The sequence below is a fragment of the Strix uralensis genome, chromosome Z (assembly GCF_047716275.1).
Source record: "Strix uralensis isolate ZFMK-TIS-50842 chromosome Z, bStrUra1, whole genome shotgun sequence".
In the NCBI taxonomy this organism is placed as follows: Eukaryota; Metazoa; Chordata; class Aves; order Strigiformes; family Strigidae; genus Strix; species Strix uralensis.
In genome coordinates this window covers 6,531,852-6,546,492 of record NC_134012.1, presented here as the reverse complement: position 1 = coordinate 6,546,492, position 14,641 = coordinate 6,531,852, and the positions used below count along the sequence as shown (strand labels likewise).

The following is a 14,641-nucleotide window of genomic DNA, read 5'->3' as shown; positions in this document are numbered from 1 at the left end:
TGACATGATTTGTATTTGTTAATAAGGCACCGAATCTGTAGTCCAAAAAGTGGTGCACTGAAGATCTTCAGTGTGATGCTGAAAGCAGCAGAATGGACTGAAATACGTTAGGAGGTTTTAAAAAGCATTAATCCTGAAGGATACTCACAGGCAGAAACAATTCAGCCCTCTGTGAATCAGAGGGAAATGATTGCAGTAGTGCAGGGAGTGGAGGGCCATCAGCAGAGGTTACACTATGTGAAGGGTTTAGCTAGAAGCCACTCAAACTCTTATAGAGCAAAACCAGAAGTACAATTAAGTGAGCAAATTCTGAGAAAAAGCATTGTTCAAGACTTTGTTTGTGTTGCTTTAAGCCTATGAGAGCTTATTAAACCTTTCCAGAAATACGAAATTATGTGTTCTCATTCAGTTTTAAAAAAATACAGATAGCTCTATTAAACTGAACATCTCAAGGCACTCCACAAAAAAGCCCCATGCAGCTCCTGCCCTGCAAACTAAGGTCTCTATCCTCAGACAGCAGTCCCACTAAACACAGAGGAAAGTGGCTGAGCACAGAAAAGCACGCAAGACTTAGCAAAATGAAGGCCTCCAAGTTCACCAAAAAATGAAGCTAACAAAGATAGACAGATAAAAAGTGAAAGGGGCAATGGGAGTGTGCAGGTATGAATGGATATCTGGTTGCATCACAGATGATACAGTATAAATACATCTGTGCACACATTAAAAAAACCTTTAAATCCCCTCGTACCCTTTTTCCATTTGCATCCCACATGCTTCCGCCGAGCCACTCAGGACTGTGTAAAAGAGCCCACTGTTCACCAGCAACCAGGGAGCCGGGGGCAGCTTCTGAGCCTGGAAAAAGCCACATTTCACTTATCTTTCCTCCTCTCCTCGCGCCCAGATGCCTTGCAAAACAAACAAACTACATATCTACATATCATAGCCAAAACTACGTATCAGACTACATTCACTGAAAGCCTCACTGTCTGGAGCTGTAAGATTCAGCAAACCTTGGCTGGGCTGTCCATGAGCCTGCTGCTTGATTTATGTTTTCAGATGGAAACTATATGAAGCTCTTAGTTATGCCTGGTTTTCTGCCAAAATCAGTTTGACCTAAACTAGGCTTTACAGAAACTTAAAGCACAAGGTGAAATGTCACATAATCCACAGTAAAATCGGGCTCTATTTTTTTTTTTTTTAAGAAAATGTACATTTTCTTGGGCCAAACTCTGAAGTTTTCGCTCATTTTAAACTTTGTCTGTAGGTGCTGTGAAAGGAGTAGCTGGAAGGCCCAAATTGTCTTTCCTGTCTTGTCTTCTTTCACAGCGTATTGGTTGAGTCTGATACCAAGGCAACAAAGAAGGAATGAATATTGAATTGGGACTGAAAGTTGTCTGTTTTCAATAACAAGCACTATCTCTGGAGGAAAGGATCCAACTTTATATACGTGTAGGAGGCTGACAAGTTTCAACAAAACAAATGCAGAGACAGAGAAATCATTGCGAGCTCTGAGCATCTGAAAAAAGCAGAGATAAGAAGTCGAGTCGGAGAATATTCACCAATCTTGTCTTAAAGAAAAGAAAAATATATATGGTACATCAGCTTCCATCCCCTCTAGCCGATTAAAAAGAGTGGGCGACGTTCATTAGCGGCACCAGCCGCTCGGCTTTAATTACCGTAATTTGTAAGAAGGGAAGTGTGACACCTAGTGGCCGGAGCGCGCCCGGTGGAGCCGGTGCGCGCGGCGCTGCCGGAGGTCCCCACAAATTTCCTAAATACATTGCTATTAATTCTTTATCAAGTGCCAATGGGAATCATGGCACCAGGCAAACACGGGGGGCCTCCTAGTCTAATTTAGAGGGGACAATAGGGCCCAGAGACCCAAGATGGATATCCCCCGTGCAGATGGATTCCTTTTAATTCTGTTTGGTTTACCAAATAGGAATTCCTCTAGGAAACCTCAACAAAGAAGTGGATTAATGAGAACCCTAGCAGAGAGTGTTTGCTGTATAAGCAATTCCAAGCCTAAGTAAAGCAAGGGGCAAAGTCTGATCAGCGTTCAGTACCAAACTCAAATAAATTCTGACAGAAGTGGGTGAAAAATGCACCAGCTGCAGGTCAGCAAGAAATGCTAACAACTCTCAAACATTGACCTGCCTATTTTCATTAAAAAGCAAACAGAGAGCAAAACAAACACTTATTTTTCTCCTGCCTTTTGTTGTTCTGTGGAGTTTGTTTTGACACTTGTCCTCCTTCAGCTATACTGCCCTGATTTCTTCTCTTTCATGGCATCTTGCAGCTCCACAATCCCTTTTATCTCTACCTGGCTACATGCAAGATAGACTGTTCCTGTGATCTGGCTATGTCGTCCCTCAGAGTGCTTTTGCCTTGCTGCTGCCAGGCCCATTCTTTGTCTCTGCTGCCCCAATGGCTCCTCAAATTCCCCGCCGCAAAAGTTTGCTTGTATGTGTAGAAGCAGGAAGACCCTTCTGCCCCGAGCTGCTTACAGCTGCTCCCTGCTCCCCTGGAGCATATCAGGGGGATCCCCTCTCCTCTTGGACTGACCTGAATCTGCCATGCTAACGACTTGCTGAATGTGAGAGAGGGAGGTTGTTGTACTTTAAAGTGCTTTGTTGTAACAGCTTGGTCATAGCTGGCATGCAGCAGGTATGGCCAAAGGACCAGACAGCTTTAGCTTCACTATGAGTTATTGCTTCCACGCTGTGGGATTTCCTCTAACTTACACACTCTGTATTAATTTGCTTTCCTGGTAAGGCCCTATGCATTTTGAGACCATGGAATAGTTGATGGGAACTAGCCAGAAGGCAGTATGCAAGAAGCAAACTCCCCCAAAATTATGATCTCTCCTACCATTCCATGACCAGCATGGCCCCTGGGGTGGCTGACACCATCTTCAAATGGTTAGCTGTTCGATCCACTGCACACGAAAAAGTGTGATGTCCTGCAATGCTGGTAATAAGCAAGGCACAAAAGCTGTGAAACTGAGTGTGCTACTTACTGAGTTGCATTGCCGTTGGTTTCAGTGGAAACACTTAAAACCACAGCTTCCCTTATCCCTCGTGCATCTGAACCAGGGGAAGAAAAAAAAAATGAGAAAGAAGGTGATCAAACAGCTCCTTCTTAAGTGGCTTTTCTTGGAATATTCTGTGCAATAATGTAGCTGAGGCCAAAGGCAAGAAAGAGAAATACTTCCCCTCCCAATCTGAGCAGACCCACACCACCTCTCATCCTTCGAAATAAAATACCAGGTAGGTGGGCTTATCTATATTTATCATACAACAGTCCCCCTTGTTTCTTGGCTCACAGGACTATTACTGGTGGCCAGACCAGTGGGAAGGACCAGCAGCAATTACAAAATATCTGTATGGCAGCAGATTTCGGAGAGTCTCAGGGGAGCTCGTGCCCCCAGCGTGAGAGTTCCTTATCTGCTCCAGAGCACGTCACCAACCCCGTTTGCAAACTCACCACCCAGAGGAGATAGCACAAGCTGCTATCTAAGCACTTTGGGGATGGAAATGTCAACTGCTGGAGCTCTTGTGCTGAAGGCATGTGTGCAGCCAGGTGTCCTGTTCAAAATAGAAAAGAGGACCCCTCTCTCGCACTCTTGCACTGGGCTAACAGCAGTTGTAGGTCCACTGGCTTTTGTACAGAAGTCTCACAAAATTTATGTTTCTTTTGTCTGATTTTACAACAAAAAGGGCATTTTTAGCCAATGTTATGAACACTAAAGTTGTTCCCATTCTTCCTCATCCTGAGAGACCCCACTCACCATGGCAGAGGAAACATTTCACTGAATATCTGGATACCAGAAACACTTATTTTTATCTTCCTTCAGCAGATAGAGCGTAATAACGGCATTTGTCTTCAGGAGGTGGCCGTTCCTAACAGAGTGGCAAAAATTGGTGACTAATTCTTTGTTATAACCGAGCCTTGCTGACAGTTGCTCATAACAGAGACCTAGGAACAGTGTGTGGGGGATGTGGAGCTTGAGGGTCCTTGGGTCCCACTTTAGCCTGCAGAGACATTTTAGCAGCATTGCCTGACGCTTGGCTTTCAGGGCTGCCCTGGGAAGGTGTCTTCGTTTGCTGTACCTGCCTGCCGCAGCTGTTGGAGGAGGCGTGAGCTGCAGAGCGTGGTGCGGGTGCTCATGGTGTACACCACAAATGGATTCTCACTTATTGACAGTTCCAGGCTTCCCAAAACACTGAGCCGATCTTCCTCTCAAACAATGAGATGGCTTTACAAATCACTTTTTTTTCTTTTCTGTCTTTGATTATCTTTATTTGTGCATTGGGTCTTCAGGGCAAAGTTCCTTCTTCTTTCCAAACTTTTCTCTGGTACCACCACAATTCATGTTCTGTGTTAAGTGCAAACAAGCTTCTTGAGTACTACATTTCTTGCTTCAAGGCCTTTAAAAAAAAAAATAAAAGACCATTAAAAATCACAGAACATTCAACAAAGTGGGGTAGTTTTCATTGGAGAGGGAATACTCCCGCAGCCTAAGAGTCAGAGGCTGTGCTGAGGGGTCAGCAGTGGTGGGACCTGCAGCAGGCAGAGCAGAGAAACCATCACAGCTGCTGGCAGGAGCCAAGACCATGGGCAGCCCTGCCTGCTCCTCAGCACCTGAGGGAGACGATTCACGTGCAAGGACTGATAATTTCTCTCTGGTTTTATACCCTTCCTTTCCTCACTGAGCAAAAAAGGATCACTTCCTATGTAGGAAGTGATAAGCTTTTCTGGGGGGAAATGTTTGCAACTACCCTACGAATCTTTTAAATTGTGCAAGATGTATTTGCAGACCCCTTTGCCATTTTTTAAATTTTATTTTACATTAAGGTGTCACAGATATTATCCTGACCATGTCTGAGAGCCAGCCAGAAGATGTGGGATGCCAGGAATAGGCCTGGCTCAGCTCTTTCAAACTGCTTACACTCTCTTTTTCTCAAGGTGGGTTATGACTCTTCTTGTAAACACAGATCTTCTCACCTTTTCTTGCCTGCTAACAGCTACCAAATTTTCCACCTTTTTGTTCTGATCTGCAAAAAGGAGTTCCCAGAGAATGGAGGACAAGGAAAAAACTCACAGTCTCCCTTTCTTCCTCTTTCTAGGGTCTTCCTGCTCTATTTCATTTCTTTTCTCCCCTTCACACACAGCAAAGGAGAAGAAACTATTGACTGACACTTGTGGAGTCAGCGGGATCTTTCTAGTGATTTCAGTGGGTTTTGGATTAGTCACATTGCGAATGTTTGTTATTGCTTTAGCAAAGGATGAGAAGGCCCAGGAAAAAGAGATTAGTTAAGAAAATCTCTCTTAATCCGTTTCAAGAGCTTGCCCTATCAGTGTGGAACCAGACCCAGCGAGTTTATTCTTTGCACAATGGTAGCACCTTCATATCATAAAAAGAAAAAAGAAAAAAAAAAAAAAAAAAAAAGAGAAGTTATGAAAGGCTCATTTCATTTCATTTGGTAACAGTAAGTGAACAAAACCACATTTGATTACTCAGGATTATTTCTGCACTAAAGCTTATGATGCAGCCACAGAGTTATCGAAACAAAAATAGTGCATGTCCAGGATGCAGTTTATCGGAGGAAGCCCAGGACAGTATGGATTAGCACAACACTTGACTATGGCTCAGGCCACCCTGTGCTGATAAGTTTCTTAGTTTCTTTCCCCCTTGCTTGCCTTGTCCTGCGCTTGGTCCTCATAGGGATCAGCGCTGAGAAGGACCTCGGCAGTGACCTGCCCACCCTAACAACTCCTCCCCAAAATTACAAAGCAACTATTCTTTAAAGAGTCAGATCTGGCTGTGTAAAGCAGACTGGTTTTTGAGCCTGACTTGAAGACAGCCAGAACCAAACGCCACCAGTTTTCTGACACAGGTTTTGGTGCCGTGGAAGAATAAGTAAAAACATCCCACCCTGGCCCCTTGTCCTTGGAGTCGGGGTAGAAACACTGTGGTGGAACAGAAGTCAGTGTCAAAACACTGGAGAAAAACATTCTGTTATTTTTACTATCGTCCAGTCCTGCTGAAGGTCTCCATGTCCTGGACCTTCTCCTGATAAACTCTGTCCTGCAAGCTGACTATCTTAGTGTAGATAATGCCATGTCTGTATCATTACATTTAATGTAGAAATAATACCTAACCATCAATTGTGGTTTGTTCTGTTACCAAATGAAACACTCTATTCATAGTTTTTCGTAGCTGAGTGCTCTCTTCTCCACTGCAGAAATATGGAGTAAAAGTAGGCGGAGAAGGGTTTTGCCACAAAAGAAACATTGACATAAGCCATCAAGAGTTTCATTTGAGAAAGTGGTTGTATACACTACAGTTACCGCTGCTGCTAAGGTTGACTCCTTTGAAGAATTTTAATTTGGCTCTAAAAACATATTCGACTTAAAGCATAGGAAAGACAAGGACTAGGAAAAGCTTTTCTTAAACACAGAATCTGAGAACTTGAAAAAGTCTATTGTTTCAAAAGATTTTGTGGTTTCTGAAAACACATTGGGGTTTAGATAACTGAATCACAGAAGAATCAGGAAGCAGCCTACATTTCTGTACCTTTAAGAGGAAAACTGGACTGATGGACTCACTTTCAGCACAGCTGGCATGGAACAGCCCTTTGCAAGTAGATGGGAATGGGAAGTTAGACCTTCAGAGCTAGTGGCCAAGTGGAATAACTTTGCAAGGATCTTTGATTTGCCTGAACTGACCTTAGTTCTGCTGGCATCTAAATTACATGAATTATTTCCTTGACTTTTATGTAATGCTTTTCACACACAGCAGCTCAGAAGGAAAAAAAAAAAAAAAAAAAAAAGGAGAAAAAAGCATAGGAAAAGATGAAGAAAAGATGACTGTAAAGTCACAAAAGATGGCTTGAGAGAACCTATGCCAGACAAATTAGTTTTTCCTTGATAGACTGTATTTCAGATGCACAATATTCTTTCAAGAGATGGGAAGGTTTTTTTTCCACAGATGTTCAGTTTGATATTTGCACATTGGCTGTAGCCACGGTCTAATTAATTTCAGATATTTCAAAACAATGGCTTCTTGTAAAGAACCATTTAGGGTCTGTGTTTCACATTTAAAATGATAATCATTGTTGAGTCAGTAACATAAAACCTGTGCTTAAAAAGTGTGTAATGAAAATAGTATTTTTCATCATCTCAGGACTATGATGTAGCTAGCAGGATTTTTTTTTCTCCACTGATACTGCTTTAGGATTGAGACAAAGCCTAAACATTTTGCCTTTGTTGGGTTTTCTCACACAAATCTGAACATCTGAAAACAATGATTTGTCATGGGAGACATTTGGCAGCCCGAGCAAAGGTTTACTGTTTCTACTCTGCCTAAAATATTTACAAAGAAAAATATCTGACATTCACAGTAAATTAGACAATGTTTCAGGCCTCTGACATAACTCATGGAGGAAGTCTGCGTGGTGTCTCTGAGAGGAGAAAAGGAGATCCCGTTTCTGGACGTTTTTTGGTTCAGTGCAGAAACCTTAGCTCTGGAGGAAGAAGGGGAGAGTTAAGTAGGGTGAAAATACCTAGGGGTTGCAGAGGTCTGTTTTCCTAGCTTGATCAGGTCCTCACTTTCCCCAACCCTTCTCTCCATTCTTAAAAGCCCTGAGGGTCTCCCGTGTAAACCAACCCTCCTTCCTCCAGGGTTTTCTTTCCCTCCCGGGCAGGGGATGCCCGGGATGAGCTCCTCTTCCCTCCCACCCCGGCCCCACATTTCTGGCGGGCGGCAGGAGCACACCCCGCACAGGGAAGGGGGGATGTGGGGGGCCTCTGCGACCACCTTCGCTATCTCCGCCTGTGCCTTTGTCTCACCAGCCCGAAAGTCTCCCCCCGTCCAGAAATCTCCATCCCACCGCGGATGCAAACGACCCCCCTAACGCTTAAGGGGAGGGGAAGGAGGGATGGAGGGGCGGGAGGGAAGGGGGAGAACACACGGCTTCTGGTCTGCGTCCTCTCTTTGTCGCCTCGCTCGGTTTCCCCCGCCGGAAAGGTGAGGGGAGGCGGGGGGCGGCTCCGCTCCCCCCGCCGCGGGGCTCCGCGACTCCATCCCCGGGGCCGCGAGGCTCCGCGGGGGCGCCGGGAGCTCCGCGCCGGGGGCGAGCGGGGCCGGGCCTCGGGAGGAGGAGGAGGAGGAAGGAGGGGGGGGGGGTGTAAAGAAGGGGGTGGTTTCTTCATCCTCCTCTTTCTTCCCGGCTCAGTGAATGAGCGGCTTGGTCGTCCGGTTCCATCAGGGCTCCGGCGTTCGGGGGGTGGGAGAAGAAAGGGGAGGGGGGGAAGGTCATTCCTTTAAAAATAAACTCTTTTCTTTCCCGTCGTGAAAAAAGGGATGCAAGCAAGCAGACCTGAGGCTGGGTTAGCCCCCGGGGTTTAACTCCTCGTTGCTTCTTGGCGGTGCCTCTAGGGAAAGAGAGCAGCGTCCCCAACCCCCGAAATTTCTGGTCATACCCAGCGTCTCCATGTCCCCAGGAGGGTTGGCCAGCTCTTCCACTGTACCCCCGGCACAGCAAATGCCCCAGTGGGCACAGGCAGCTGCAACGTCACCTCTTGGGGCTGCCCCACTTGCTCCCGGGGCAGCCACAGCTGCGAGAAGATGCTCATGGTCCGGCTCCGCAGGAGAGCAGAGACCACCACACGGCAGGGATGGCAGAGTCACCGACTCCCCTTCCCTTCCTTGGCCAGGAGCAAGTTCTTCAGTCTCCAGCAGCCGAGAGACAAGAGGCAATGGAGAAGCAAGACCTTCTGCTCCGTTAACGATCACCCCTCCTGCCTGACACCAAGGCAGGGAATGGAGCAAGAGCAAATGAAGCTGGAAGGATGGGGTGGGTGGTGGATGCTAGAGGGAACAGTTGAGCTACCTTCAGTTTGACCATGATACCTAACCATGAGTTCCCCGTTTGTCCTGGAGGGTGCTCTGGAGAAGGAGAGATACCCGATGCCATGGGGTATGTCCTGCTCTGCTTTCCTGAGGCCTGGGATGGTGGCAGGAGTCCCACCACTTCGTCCAGAAAAGGGAACGAGCCACTGGGACTGGTGTAAAGGAAGGCATTTGTCCAGAGAAATTCCCACCTTATGCATGTGTCCTCAAAGGGTTTCGTCTGCAGCCTGAGAGGAGGCTGAGATTGTACAGGGAGAGGGAACAGTGCCCTAAGTGTTCATCTCACACAACCTCCCTTATGTCCGGGAGGGCTGACGAGGCTTGTCTGAACCAGTGTTGGAGAAATTCAAGGTTAGTTTTCTCCTTTTACCACAACATTGTGCAGATGAAGTGTACACAGCCTCAGCAGTGACCATTGCCATCTACACATGGCGAGGCAGGCAAGGCCAGGCTATCAAGGAGCGGAGTTAATTCTAACAAACCCCTTCCCATGACTTAATATGAACTGCAGTGTATGAATTTGCATCAAAAACCCTTAGAAACATGCCTGCAACTCTTTATAGTGCCTGCTTGAAAGCACAGAGTTGCCTTTCTGTCAATTGTTCCACTGCACAAGGTTTAAGGATCCACAACCCAAGGTGGAGCAGGTCCAGTCTGTTGAGACAGGGCATTGCCCAGGAGGTACACGTGCCGGGTAGGGACCGACCCATGCAAGAGGAACTGGAGGGACTGGTGCCAGGGGTGTGGCAGTGGTAGGGAGGCTGCTGCACACTGTCTATGTTCACATGGGAGAAGGGGATCAGCCTGTCTTCAACGCCCTTGCTAGCAAGTAAGCAATTGTGGATTTACCCTCTCTAAGGAGAAAAGACCAACAAGCTCTGCAAAAGGTGAGATAAGGCTTTCACCCAGCGGTCTGGCTCCGTTCACACCCAGGCCACAGCTCACGCAAACCTGATCTGGTTTAAGCCTCCAGGTCTCCATTTCCCCTGCTTGGCTGTCATCTCTTCCACTTCCCACTCCTCCGACTTGGCACCAAGGGCTGCCTTTGGAAGTGAGGGCTTTGGGCTTCTCTCAAACCCGCTGTCAGCATAACTCTGGGGACAGAGTAGCTGGAACAATAACAGTGAGAGGCACTGAAGGAAAACTCCTCTTGCCGCTTCCGAGCAGTCGTACCTGGGGCTGCCAAAAGAGTGCCCAGAGAGGTGTCATCAGACACGCCTATTTCTCTAGGTTTTTCTTCTGTGGCTCCGGATTTACACCTTCCTGGAGGAGGGGGGATTGTGGCACACAGTCTCCTCTGAGAAGGAGCCTGCCAGAGGCACTACTCTTGCCAGCATTTTGTGCCCACTGAAGGGTGCCTTCACTGTCTGCCACATACGGAGATAGGTACATTTTGGGAAAGGAGCTGCCCGAGGAGCACAGCAGACCCTGGTGAAAGCCTCTTGTAAAAGGGTGGTTTAGAGTCCTGCTTATGACTTCATCTCTGAGAGGTTTGGACAGCAAATGCAGAGTCTAATCTTATAAAAAAAAAAAAAAAGGGGGGGGGGGGAGAAGAAAAATAGAGAAAAGTGGCTGGAGATGCGTAAAACTTGGGTGGAGAAGCTTGGCTCGGGAGGCTGCCGATGCAAGACTGCCTGTGAATTGGCACCGGCCGGGGAAGTTTGGAACAAGCACCAGTATATTCTTTCATTGCAACCTCGGCTGAGATTGGGGAGGCAAAAGGGAAAAAGGGATTTCGGTCCCAGTCACTTTCCCCATTTCAACCGTCTTCGGGAGCCAGTGTGGAGGAGGTCTCTCCATTCTCTTCCCAGTTAATTGTTTAATTGGGGAACAATGCGCCTTTCGCACCCGCCGATGCCGGGCGAGCGGAGGGGCCCGTCCCGTCGCACGGGCTGCGGCTCGCCCGTTACTGTCGGGGCCGCTCCCAGGCCGGGTCTGGGGGTCCCCGAGGAGGGGTCCCCGAGGAGAGGGCGGCGGGAGGGGGGGGATCGGGGGTCGCCGCTCGGCGGAAGCAGGCGCTGGGGGCTCTCCTGCGCCCAGCAGCTGCGGGAGCTTTGCAAATTGCAAGGAGGCTCTTGCAGAGCTTGTGAACCCTCCTCTCCCCGAGCCAGCGCCCCTCCTCTGCAGCGCTGACGGTACAACGATATAATAATGATGGGTGGCTGAGGCTCGCATTTGAACTTGCAGGCGAGCTCCCTTTGCCCACAGCTCTGCTCAGGCTCCGCAGCTGGGAGTCAGGTGCTCGCCGGCGGGGAGGGAGGGAGGGAGGGAGGGGAGACCGAGCTCTGGGAGAAGGGGAGACCCCGGAACCACCGGCTCCTTCCAGCACTAACGAGGGGATTTACTCTTTCATGCGGCCACTGGGATCTCTGGACTAGCCTAGCCACCACGTTGTGATTTTTTGCAATCTCTGCAATACGCTACCTTTTAAGGTAACTATAACTTTTAACGCCGGTTGGGTTTTTGTGGGGTTTTTTGTTGGGTTTGGGTTGGGGTTTTTTTTGGTTTTGGTTTTTGTTGTTTGTTTTGGTTTGGTTTCTTTTTTTTTTTTTTTTTTTTCTTTACATATGATTGCCAGCAAACACCTAGTGTAAGATTTAAACCGATTGTTTTACTGCTGGTACCTGTAAGGACAAAGAGTTGAACTGCAAAACTTAAGCGGGAGAGAATAGCGATGATTGGTGAATTTAAACAACCTGGGGTAAGTTCAACGACACGCGGGGGAAGAGAAGGGATGCTCGGGGACCCACAAATATCCCACTGTGCAAAGAGGAGAACAAAGAAAACTAGGAAATAAAAGACTTTGGGGTGGGAGCCCTGACAGAAGTCTTTGGTACTGGTTTCTTGAATGGCCGGGAAGGTAGAGCCGCACCTTGGTGTGCGATGGGGCTCAGGAGGGAGAAAGGAGGAAGCTATTTCGTACGGGTGTTAAATACACAAAGCGCCCGTGTGGCAGGAGCGACAAGAATGGACCTTTCCTCCGGCCACCAGGTTTTCATGCGCTGGGAAAAACGTGCGCTCAGTCTCCTCCGCTCTTGTGTGTTCTCCCATCCCCTCTTTTTTTCTCCCTTTTTTTTTTTTTTTTTTTTTTTTTTTTTTTTTTCCCCCTCCTTCGCTTGATGTTCCTGGAAAGCCTCTCACAGGGCAGAGCAGGGCTGAGGTGCTCAGACAGCATCTCTCCAGAGGAGACGGAGAGCAGGCGTCCTCTGAGCCACATTTTCATTGCTGGAAGGGGGGCGGTGGGTGAGGAGGAGGATCACAAGGTCAGTGGAGCAAAACGCCCCTTTTACACCCACGGACAGCTTCTCGGGGCACGGGCACTGCCTTCCCCCTCCGCTCCTCGGGATTTCGCCTTTGTTTTACACAGAAAAAGTGAGAGCATCGTGGCAGGAATTGAGGGAGTTTCGACGGCGGGAAAAAGCGGGTGGGTGTGTGTGGGGGGGGCGGCATCGGCAGAGGGTCGGGATCCCCGCGGCAGGGGATGGGGCAGCCTCCATCCGGCCCCCGGGCACCGTCCCCACACAAAGGGGCGACGGGGAGCGGGCGAGGGCCGGGGCCAGCCCTCATTGTCCCCCTTGTCACGTCCTCCCCGGCCACCCCCTCTCCCTCCGGGCACCGGCTTTCGGGATTAAGCCCCGATGGCTTTTCTTTTTTCTTTAAAGGAATGAGTGTTGAAACGTGTTGCAGAAGCCTATCCCAGGATGGAAAAGTGTAAATGTTGGGTGGGTTTGGTGTGGTTTGTTGTGGGTTTTTTGTTTTTTGTTTCCCCCCCCCCCCGTGGATTTTTTTTTTTTTTCTTAAAAAGGCTGAGCGAAAGGGGAAGTTTCCTTCCCAAAAGGAGTGAGTAAGACTTGGCGGAGGGAGAGGGGCGCAGCGCCCGGCGGGGAGCCCTGGCTTGTGGCGACGATGCGCGATGGCGGGGCGGGCCCGGCCGCCCCCGGGACGCGCTGCCGGGCGGGGCGGGGGGAGAGGCTCTGCCGGGGTTCTGCTGGGGGGGTGTCCGGCGGCCGCGGCTCAGAGGCATCCTGGATCCTCCGGGGAGGGGTCCCCAGGCGGGCAGAGGCGGGAGAGGCGAGCGGGGGGCGGCGGGCTGGGGCCGGGGGGGTCCGGCCGCTCTCGAGGAACGGGCCGGGCCGGGCGCGGCGGCGGCACCGCGGCGCCCCCTGGCGGCGAGCGGCCGGGCTCGTCGTTTCTGTGGTGGTTCGTTGCCCGCCAGAGGGCTCTGGTTTCCCACACCTTCAAGAGGAGGGGGAACAGAAAGGGGCGGGGGGGGGGGGGGGGGGGAAATTCATCATCATAATAAAATGATTTTTTAAAATTGTCGCCGCGGCGTTTCGGGCTGTTCCTCGCGCTCCCTGGACCGACGCGCGTCCGTGGCCGCCCGTCGGGGGGTGTTTGACAGCGGGGCGGGACCGGCGGGTTTCCCGCCTCCGGCCGGGCCCTCACGGCATGAGGCGGGACCGGGGGCACCGGTCCCGGCTGCGGCACCCACCGGCTGAAGGGGGACACGAGCTCCCGCCGCCTGCTGAGCGCCCAGGGCTAATGCCGACGCTGGACGAGCCCGTAAGACGCGCTGAGCCCCGCGATGGTGGTGCGGCGTCGCGCCCGCGGGCGCCATGAGCTGCACCTTTACACCTTTTTCCCACTGCTGCTCGTCGCACGTGTCTCCCGCTCCCTTCACCGAGCCGGTGGTGTGGGTGCTGGGGAGCGGTGGGGCAGGTCCGCAGCTCCCCCGGAAAGCAGGCTGGCAGGGGAGAAGGCAGAGCCTGCGTTTGGGGTGATGCTGGAAGCGACACGGGGGTGCGTGTGGCTCCACAGAGCACTGGGACCTCACTCCATGCACTGCTTCTGACGATTTTCCACTGTGTCTCTGGGGCCGCCTGAGAGCCCAGAGCCACTTCTGGCATAAATTAGCGCAGGCCTGGGAGGGATGTCCTCCGTCAGTAGCTTCGCGGCAGCTGCCAGAGCGAGGGGCGCCAGAACACGCTGTGCTCTCTCTGGTCACTTTTCCCGTCTGCGCCCCTGCCTGTGCTCAGGGCTGGAGGCAGCGCCGCTTGCCTGTTGAGGCTCTGGCGCGGGAAGAGTTTCCCTAGCAGCCGCTGGTGCTGGAGGTGGTGAGGAAGGGATGATGCAGATGTCCCTAGGACCTTCTCGGAAGCCTTAGGAGGACTCTTGCAAGTGCTAATGGGCTAAGTGGACACCAGTGATAAACCAGATGCAGGCCAGGTCTGCCGAGTGGCAGCACAGTGGGCTAGTTAATCCCCTGGCAGAGACGTGGTGAAACTGGCAAAGTCAGTTAGGCAGCGCTTACGGTGAGGTCGATACATGTCAGCAATTAATAGTCAGATGGCATAAAAGGATCAAAGGACTGCAAAAGCAAAAGAAAGTACAGAGTGTGCGCATTTGAGAAAGGATAGCAGCTGTGAAGGCTTCGGGCAGAGCTTAGAAGGTAGCAAGAGGTGTGCTCCGTCTGGGATTGGTCATTTCTAGCTTGCTGGGGTTTCACTGGAAAGCTGTGCAATTTACTGTTTTACCCATTAGTAGGAGCAGCAGCCTCAATTCACTTGTCTAGCGCCAGGTTCCATTAGGGTTCCCCTCCTTTTTTTTTTTTTTTTTTTTTATCTGAACCTGACTTTCACTGTGGAGGCAGGAAGGGTCAATGGGCAGAAGCTGCTTTTTACATGCTTAAAGAACGTGTAGAGCTTTCACAGTACAGCTGTAGAG

At 50.1% G+C, this 14,641-nt stretch overlaps 1 protein-coding gene across 3 annotated transcripts in view; it reads left to right on the top strand.

Annotated features, from left to right (window-relative positions):
• The first annotated feature begins 10,302 nt into the window (after positions 1-10,302).
• VCAN (versican) overlaps positions 10,303-14,641 on the top strand; it is a 116,261-nt gene continuing 111,922 nt past the window's right edge. The window contains exon 1 of one of the 3 annotated variants that reach the window (XM_074856023.1): positions 10,303-10,407. The gene's annotated coding sequence lies outside the window, so the exon portion shown is untranslated. Of the gene's footprint in view, positions 10,408-11,176; positions 12,342-14,641 lie in introns of those variants that run through there. The other 2 variants (XM_074856022.1, XM_074856021.1) reach the window with 2 other exon arrangements.